The sequence below is a fragment of the Amblyomma maculatum genome, chromosome 2, assembly GCF_055883805.1.
Source record: "Amblyomma maculatum isolate TAMU_Amacu chromosome 2, ASM5588380v1, whole genome shotgun sequence".
NCBI lineage: Eukaryota > Metazoa > Arthropoda > Arachnida > Ixodida > Ixodidae > Amblyomma > Amblyomma maculatum.
The window spans coordinates 187,192,955-187,200,798 of record NC_139345.1 but is presented as its reverse complement, the minus strand read 5'-3'; the positions used below and the strand labels follow the sequence as shown (position 1 = coordinate 187,200,798).

Here is a 7,844-nt window from a genome sequence, read left to right as displayed (position 1 = left end):
GCTAAAGGTTCTGTCTGGTGGCCGGGACTTAGCACTGAGATAGCGTCTTTCGTGAAACAGTGCAACATTTGCGTGATGCATGCGCCAGAGCAGATCGAACCGATGATTGCATCGCCAATGCTCTCTTTTCCTTGGGAGAGAGTAGGGGTCGATCTGTTTCAAATTCAGGGACGGCAATATCTTGTCGTAGTAGACTATCTTTTGCAATACCCAGAGATCGCCATTCTTCCGTCAACAAAGTCTGCTAACGTGATAAGCCGAATGAAAAGCATTTTTGCGAGACATGACATTCCCGAGTGTGTGGTGACCGACAATGATCCCCAATTTGTCAGTGCAGAGTTTGAGAAATTTGCAAAACTATATGGCTTCAGTCACGTCACCTTGAGTCAGAGGCACCCCAGGGAAACGGGGAAGTCGAACGTATGGTAAAGACGGTTAAGAATCTCATTCTAAAATCGGACGACCCTTACTTAGCCTTGCTGGCTTATAGGAGGTTTAGGACGAGAGTCCCAATGCTGCCTTCGCACCGCAATCCGGGACAATGCTGTCTGCAAGAAGCGGCAGCCAAGGACCGTAAAGTCAGAAAGGAGCAAAGCCGCCACTTTGACCGACGTCACCGGTCTAAAAATCTCCCAAAGCTGGAAGCAGGTGATGTGGTGTGGGTGACTGATCTTCGTACCAAAGGCACAGTGCTCGGAGCAGCACCACAGCCGCGTTCATACCGTGTTCAAACAAAAAACGGAGTTGAAGTCCGTCGAAACAGGAGAATGCTTAACCATCTCCCAAAAGACCGGGTAGATAGCGGGAACTACGAGTTTCCGGATAGTCAGGAACAGCCCAGCAGGGCCGGATTGGTAACTGGAGTAGACAACCAATTTGACGAAGCTCCGGAAGCCTTGGTGCCTCTAACTCAGACGGAGACTGACGGTGGCAATTCTCAAGCTAGGATTGTAACTACGACCAGATTTGGCAGAGTTGTTCGCAAACCCATAAGGCTGGGCGTGGACGACTGATGCTTGGAGTGACTGTGTTCTGTCTTGTTTTCTTGGGTGTGTTCCAATGTCATTTTGAAGTGTATGCATGTAAAGTTAATAGTGCTTGAAAAGGGGGATGTGCTGTTATCTGTTTCGGCTTGACGCGCCACGTCAGCAGCCACTGGCAGCTGCAACTGCGATAGTGGAGTGCGATAATAAACGGGGGGTCATTTTCGTCGCTTGGGAGCACGGTGTCTGAACTGCTTTCTCGGACAGCGCTCCGGCGCGTGTGCGGCTACGCCCCCCTGCCTGGGCTAACACGACAGTTTTTGTGGTATAAAAGCAGCCTCAAGGTGGACAAACCGCTCCCCAAAACCGTAGTGTTAGGAATGGCACGCGTGCCATTTGGAGTTACGTCTAGTCCCTTCCTGCTGGCGGCGACGCTGCGACACCACTTTGACAATGTCAAGGACCAATACCCCGATTCTGCTGAGCTTCTGAAGAGAAGCATTTACGTCGACGACTTGTTGTGTGGTGCTACCAACGATGAAGTTGCAGAAATCTACGAGCAGGTGAGCGGCATTTTTGAAGCAGCCTCAATGCGTTTGCATAAATGGGGATCGAACAGCGAGAAGATGAACTCAATGTTCTCGGAAAGTTGCCCGAACGAAAGGCCGCTAGGTCAGCCAGCGAACTTGTTAAAGGTGCTTAGTCTCACCTGGTAGGCAAACGAAGACGTTCTCACTTTTTCCCTGGACACGTTATTGAATAGGAGAGTTTCCTAATTCGGTCCGGCAACACTGGTCGCCGACGCCGTCCGCCATTAGCTTGGCGACGAACGCCGCTGCTCACCTAGCGTCCGCGTTCTCCCTTGCTGGGTTGAGCCTATTTTTACCGTATAACTCCTCTTCGCTAGCAATGTCGTGGTCCAGAAGCCTTTCTCCTGTCCCGAAGAGCCTCACCATCGACAGAATACAAGCGTACAGCGCTTCCAGAAGCCTCGGCAATCGGAACGATGAGTGCAGCCACAAGTTTGTCGCCGAGAGCTACGTTCAGTGCGCTTCCATTGAAACGTCACCATTCACTATACGGTAAGCTGCCACATTCTGCGACTATGCTTTTTTTTTTTTCGTCTTCGAATGCTAGATGCGTTCTGTTCGCTGAACCGCCTATGCTCATTCTCATTCTGAGTGAGAAAATAGAGCGCACAAGCTTTATGCGAATGCACTCAGAGCAGCCATGGCCGGTTAAACCGAGTGCCAGCTATTTTTTTTTTTACTTCGGTTGTGCTGTAAGCAACATCAATCAAAAACTCTCGTCTTTTTTTTTTCTTGTGCAGTGACTCCAGGTTCGTGCGTGTACGCGCACGGTGCTTTAGAAGCCAGAAAAAGACTGCATCGCCATACCAAGTCAGTGTTGTGATAACGCAAGATGGTTTCATCAACGGCTGCACATGCGAGTGCGCTGCGCGGGAGAGTGGTGTGTGTCACCATGCTCTGGCACTGCTCAAGTTACTTGTGTTGCTCAAAGAGCAAGGGTATGAAGAACCGCCGCCTGAGCTGTCCTGCACGGAGCTGCCGCAGAAGTGGAGACGACCGCGTGGGGATAAAATATCATCCAGCGCGGTAGATGATGTAGATTGGAGGTCCGTACGGCCTGGTGGTAGGGACTGTGCCACGGCCTCTCGACTTTATGAAGCTCGCAAAAAACCCAGGCTTGCAGAGGATGTTAAAAAAGCTGCTCTGAAATTTGGTCAAGATCTCGCAGAACTGGCACCAACCCCATTTTCAAAGCATTTGCAGGCAATGACAGTGAAACCTTAAAGTTCTGCCTATGGGGAAACTTGCGAAGGCAGTATGTTATGGAGCCAGAAGCCGTTAATGCCTCATCATTTTTCCACTCGTATTAGTCCAGAAATCAAGTTGGGTTCCACATCAAGAGGAGCCGACTCCGTTCCACCAGACCAACTATCATACCTTCAACATCACTGTATGTTGCTTCATCTCAAAACCTGCCAGCATCACAGAAAGCCATACTTGAGGTAAATACAGAAGTTGTAGTAAGACAATCTTTAGTAATACAAATGTGGCTAGTATGTTAGAAAAAAATGTCTGCAGCTACAGTTCCTAACATTATCTTTCTTAAATGCACATAACATACAGAGTGCAAACACAGGGCTTCGTCTAAATATGGTAAAGTGCTGAACGTCACTGCTCACCCAGCGCAAACATATGAGGATATGCATGTCAACCATAGTGCACAGCAAACTAACGTTTCTCTCAAATATGAAAGTATTAGAAGTACAGCTGCTGCTACAATCTATCTGGTAAATGTTACTTTTTACCTGTGCAAACATATTTTCCTTTTTTTCTTTTTGCAGTCTCTAACCCTTACTATCACCGAGGCTCACAAGTTGGAGAAAAGTAGCCGTGGGCAAAACAAGAGTGCTGCATGGCAGGCAGTCCGCCGTCAGCGACTGACTGCATCCAACTTTGGTGCAGTTATGAAACGTGAGAACTGGACAGTGAAGGGTCTCAAAAACTTGACTGCCGAGAGGGATCTGTCACGAGTAAGAGCAATCCAGTAAGCATCCATAAATACTATTTTGCTTGTAAATGCAAACGCAAACAGGTGCTCACTGTAATGCTTGCATGCACTGCTTCTACAGCTCATCAATCTTTAGGGTGATCTGTTGCAGCGTTTCACAATTTTTGGCAACTTTTACTAGTATGGACACTAGGTATGGACTCTGTAGTAAGGCATTATAAAATGACAGAAAGGCACCAGTAGATGCTAGTTGATAGGCCATGAAGTCTTCAGCAGCACTGTAAACAAACACTGGTAGCATCCAAGCATGAAAAAATAGCAAAACACCACTGCATGAAATAAAGCCTTTTATTAATTGTTCAGTGGTCACCCTTTTTGTACATTCGCATTCAAACTTAGACATGTGTCACCAACTTCTCGTCGACTGGCTGCCAGGCGTAAGCTGTGTAGACACAGGGACTTCACGCTTTTCCCGATCTAAAAGCGAGGTTTGGACAACACTTAAAAGTCGGTCAGCCCGTGTGACGTTCATGTGTGTCGGGGCGTCAGAGATCTAAAAGGAACTCGGAGAAGTTAAATAATTAACAAGCTTTTAAGTACTGGCAAAGAGAAACACAAGATAAAAGTGGACAAAGGGAGTAACATAATCTAGTATGTAACATTAATGCAAAACCTAAAATGTGACAAGAGAAGGAACAATAAAAAAGGTAAGCTAGACCAATTATATGAATTCACACTAAGGGCATACAGTACATTAAAGGCGTAACTATGTGAGGTTAGAAACTATAGAGGAAAAGGGAAAATTCTGCGTCAACACGTACACCACCAGCTTGTTCCCAAACATAGTATTGCTGGAATTGGTCTGTGACAACATGAAAAACTACTTTCTCCTATCCATGAGCAGGTTGTCATAATCATTCAGGCTGTCTTGTAAAAAAATCACTTTTAACGCATTACAAGTTAGCTAACCTCATTCAGTGTGGGTTAATAATGGTCATATTTCTGCTTTCACTGGCAGTCTTTCTTTTATGAACTGGAGGTGTTGCTTTTAGTGCAGTGTAGAACCAGCTTTCTTGTCCTTATTTCAGGTACGGCATTTCAAATGAGCTGCAAACCATACGCCAATATGCAACGACAATGCAGGCCCTTCAGCACGACGTGCAGACATTCCACTGTGGACTTGCTGTAAGTCCAGCTTGCCCGTGGCTGGGAGCCTCACCAGATAGGATAGTCTGGGACCCAGAAGAAGGCAGCCATGGAATTATTGAGGTTAAGTGTCCTTACTCAATGAAGGATGTGGACTTTCCAAGGTTAGAAGGGTCATGCCTCGTGAAGGATGCCACCGGTGTTATCAGGCTTGATCGCCAAGATGCTTATTATTATCAAGTTCTTGGACAAATGGCACTAACTGGCCTCACTTGGGCAGACTTTGTGGTCTATTCGCCACATTTTATTGTGATTGAAAGAATAAGGTTCGATGAAGCTGCATGGCAGCTATGCCGAAACAAACTCGACAAATTCTACTTTGACACCCTTCTCCCATTTCTGGCAGAACAATAAACTGCAGGTCATCTAAGATCTTGAAAAAAAAAAATTAGAAGAGTTCAACGCTGCTGAACCGAATATTGAGCGAAAGCAATAGCTGCGGGTGACCGAGCATTCTTCTTCTTCTAATTATTCTCTTCATCTTCTTCTTCTTCCCCAGCCCACACATAAAGCTGCGCTTTAACCAAGCCGTATGAACGTGCCTTAGTGGCCTATAGGGGTAACGAAATGCCAAGGTCCTGGCAGGCTGATTCTAACATAAGCGTCCCATGTGAAACGAGAGACCCAAGTTGGCAGCTCCTGCCAGCCCACATATAAAGCCCCTCTATTACCATGCCCTATGAACGTGCCTTATTGGGGCTATATTAGTAACGTGAATGCCAGGGTCCTGGCAGGCTGACTTGGACATAACCGTCCCATGAGAAATGAGAGACCCAAGTTGGCAGCTCACCGCCTCGCTACGCTGAAGGCTTGAAAGTGCAAGTAGCATTGCTTTCGCAATAAAATGAGAACAGAACTGCTTCACTACTTTTTACAAACTGACACCAAACACATACTAGTGACATTATGACACTGATATTCACACAACGAGGTCTTGGATGCAAGGGCAAAAGGTAGATGTACTGTGCTTGACGGAGCCCAGGCACCCGATACACTGCTCAGAACATGCAGCATAATAAAACATCATACAGTAACATCACGTATCCACTAATAATAAGGGGAAAATAAGGAAAGAACATGCATACTTATACAATAATTAAAAAAAGGGCTAACAAAGAGTGCAAATGCACTATTCAGTATCGCCGCACCCTATTAGTGGGCTCTGGAGATTGGTCAAAAATGCACAAACAGTCCACATTTCATTGATGACAGGCGCTATGGTGAGTGGGACTGGCCTGTCAAAGATGTGAAATGCTTTGATGCGCTGAATTCGCCTTTCAACATGAATCCTAAGTGCTGCAATCTCTTGTGTTTCAGTTACTTCTTCTGCTGTGAAACATTCTCTACGTAAGAATGGAGGAGTATTCAATGTGACACCAATCTTGTTGAGCAATTCGTCTATTTTAAATCCCTTGTCAGCCATTACAGTGTCTCCAGGCTGAAACTCAAGCTTTAGGAATCCACATTTTTGCACCAAGTCCTTGTCGGAAATAGATCCGGCAAATAGTTTTGACAAGAAAGTGATTGTCCCATCTGGTGATATAGCAATCAATGCTTTAAATGTATTTGCCGACTTTTAGGTAGAGAAAGTTTGTGACTGTAGTACAAGAGAGCTTGGGACCTCACACCTTACTTCGGTTGCATCTATGATTACTCTAGTGCTAGAGTACCCCTGTGCGATAAACGCAGCTGGCATTGATTCATTCACTAGTTCTCTTGACATCCAAAGGTTAAGCTGGCCTACCTGAAGGTACATGAAGCTTATCCAGGTTGTGCACAGCCTGGATACCGTTGCCATCGAAATCCTAAACCTGTAGGCTAGGTCTTTTTCCAGCAGCCCAACACGAAGCCTGACCAGCATTAAGAACAGCTGTTCTTTGGCAGGCAGCAAATGGGGCCTTCCAGCATTGTTAGAGCCCTGTGTATAACTCCTTGACCAGACCTTAAGGTTTTCGCAATTCTCCCCTGGATCAAGGAAGTTAAAAAACCTTACAAAAGCTTCATAGCTAGGAAGGCCGGTGTAAAATGCCATGTATTCAGGGCTGTCCTGAAAACATTCAACAGAAAATTTTCGACTCGTTTGTTTTTCAAGCTGTACATTTTTAGCTTCTACCAGCTCACGCTCACGTTGCGCCCTGTACAAAAAGGATTTTGTCAAACTGAGTTCCTCTGCTTGGCCCTTAAGCTTTGCCTCAAGGGTTTCAATGTGCGCCGTCAGTGCGTCAACTTTTTATTTGAGATCCGCAACCTCACGCGAACACACGCAATCGCACGTAGCGTCATCACCGATGCTGTTCGACGTGCTGGCCTCGGCAGGAATGCTCCCGTAGATCATTTCTGCCGCCTCCGATGGCTCGGTTTCAAAATCAGTGGTCGGCACAAGATCGGATGTAGCGGCGCTAGCACCGGTGGTGGTCGAGTTTAGGCTGCATGCTTGTCTGCTGCGAGGCTTTCTTCTCGGTGGAGGCTTCGACGCACAAAAGGCAAACACAGCCGGCACAGCATCTTGTTTCAGGTAACGCCGGTTCCCCGCTACATTCGGAAGATAGCTGTCTTCCGTGAAATGTCTTGAGCAAACTTTCGTGAACTTCGTAACGGTGAAAAACTTGCCCTCGTCGCGTTTAATCGCAATAAGCCACCTCTTCTTCCAATAAGCGTCCCTCGGAAAGCAAAAGAAGTAGACACAAGGTCACGCATGAACTGAGACAAGTGCATGAATGCGAAAAGGCTGATAACAAGCCTACTTGCCGTTGAGCCCTTTTCGTCGAGCACTCCTCTTTGCTTGCACAATGGCACACAGCAGTGCACGGGCATGATTCTGGCACACTTTTCAACGCAGCAGTTGAAACAATGGAACGGCAACACGGAGAAAACGCGCGGTTCCACGCGGATAGCGTCACAGCTATATGCGCGTACGGACTCTACCGAAGTGGCTCGCCAAGCTAATGGCGGCAGCAAAGGCTTCTTGCTTCACTCGCCAGATGGCGCTGAATTAGGAAACTCTCCTATTCTCCAAGGAAAGGATAAACACCAAGTGCTTTGTATTGCAAACAACGGCACGACTGTACGACTCTCTTGGATTTTTACCCCCATACATGATGAGGGCGAAGGTGCTTT

At 46.7% G+C, this 7,844-nt stretch overlaps 2 pseudogenes; one reads left to right on the top strand and one right to left on the bottom strand.

The window, feature by feature from the left end:
- Positions 1-1,363: 1,363 nt before the first annotated feature.
- Positions 1,364-3,561, top strand: LOC146200627 (uncharacterized; annotated as a pseudogene).
- A 2,295-nt stretch (positions 3,562-5,856) lies between these two features.
- LOC146200626 (uncharacterized) lies at positions 5,857-6,906 on the bottom strand (annotated as a pseudogene).
- Between the last annotated feature and the right edge of the window lie 938 nt (positions 6,907-7,844).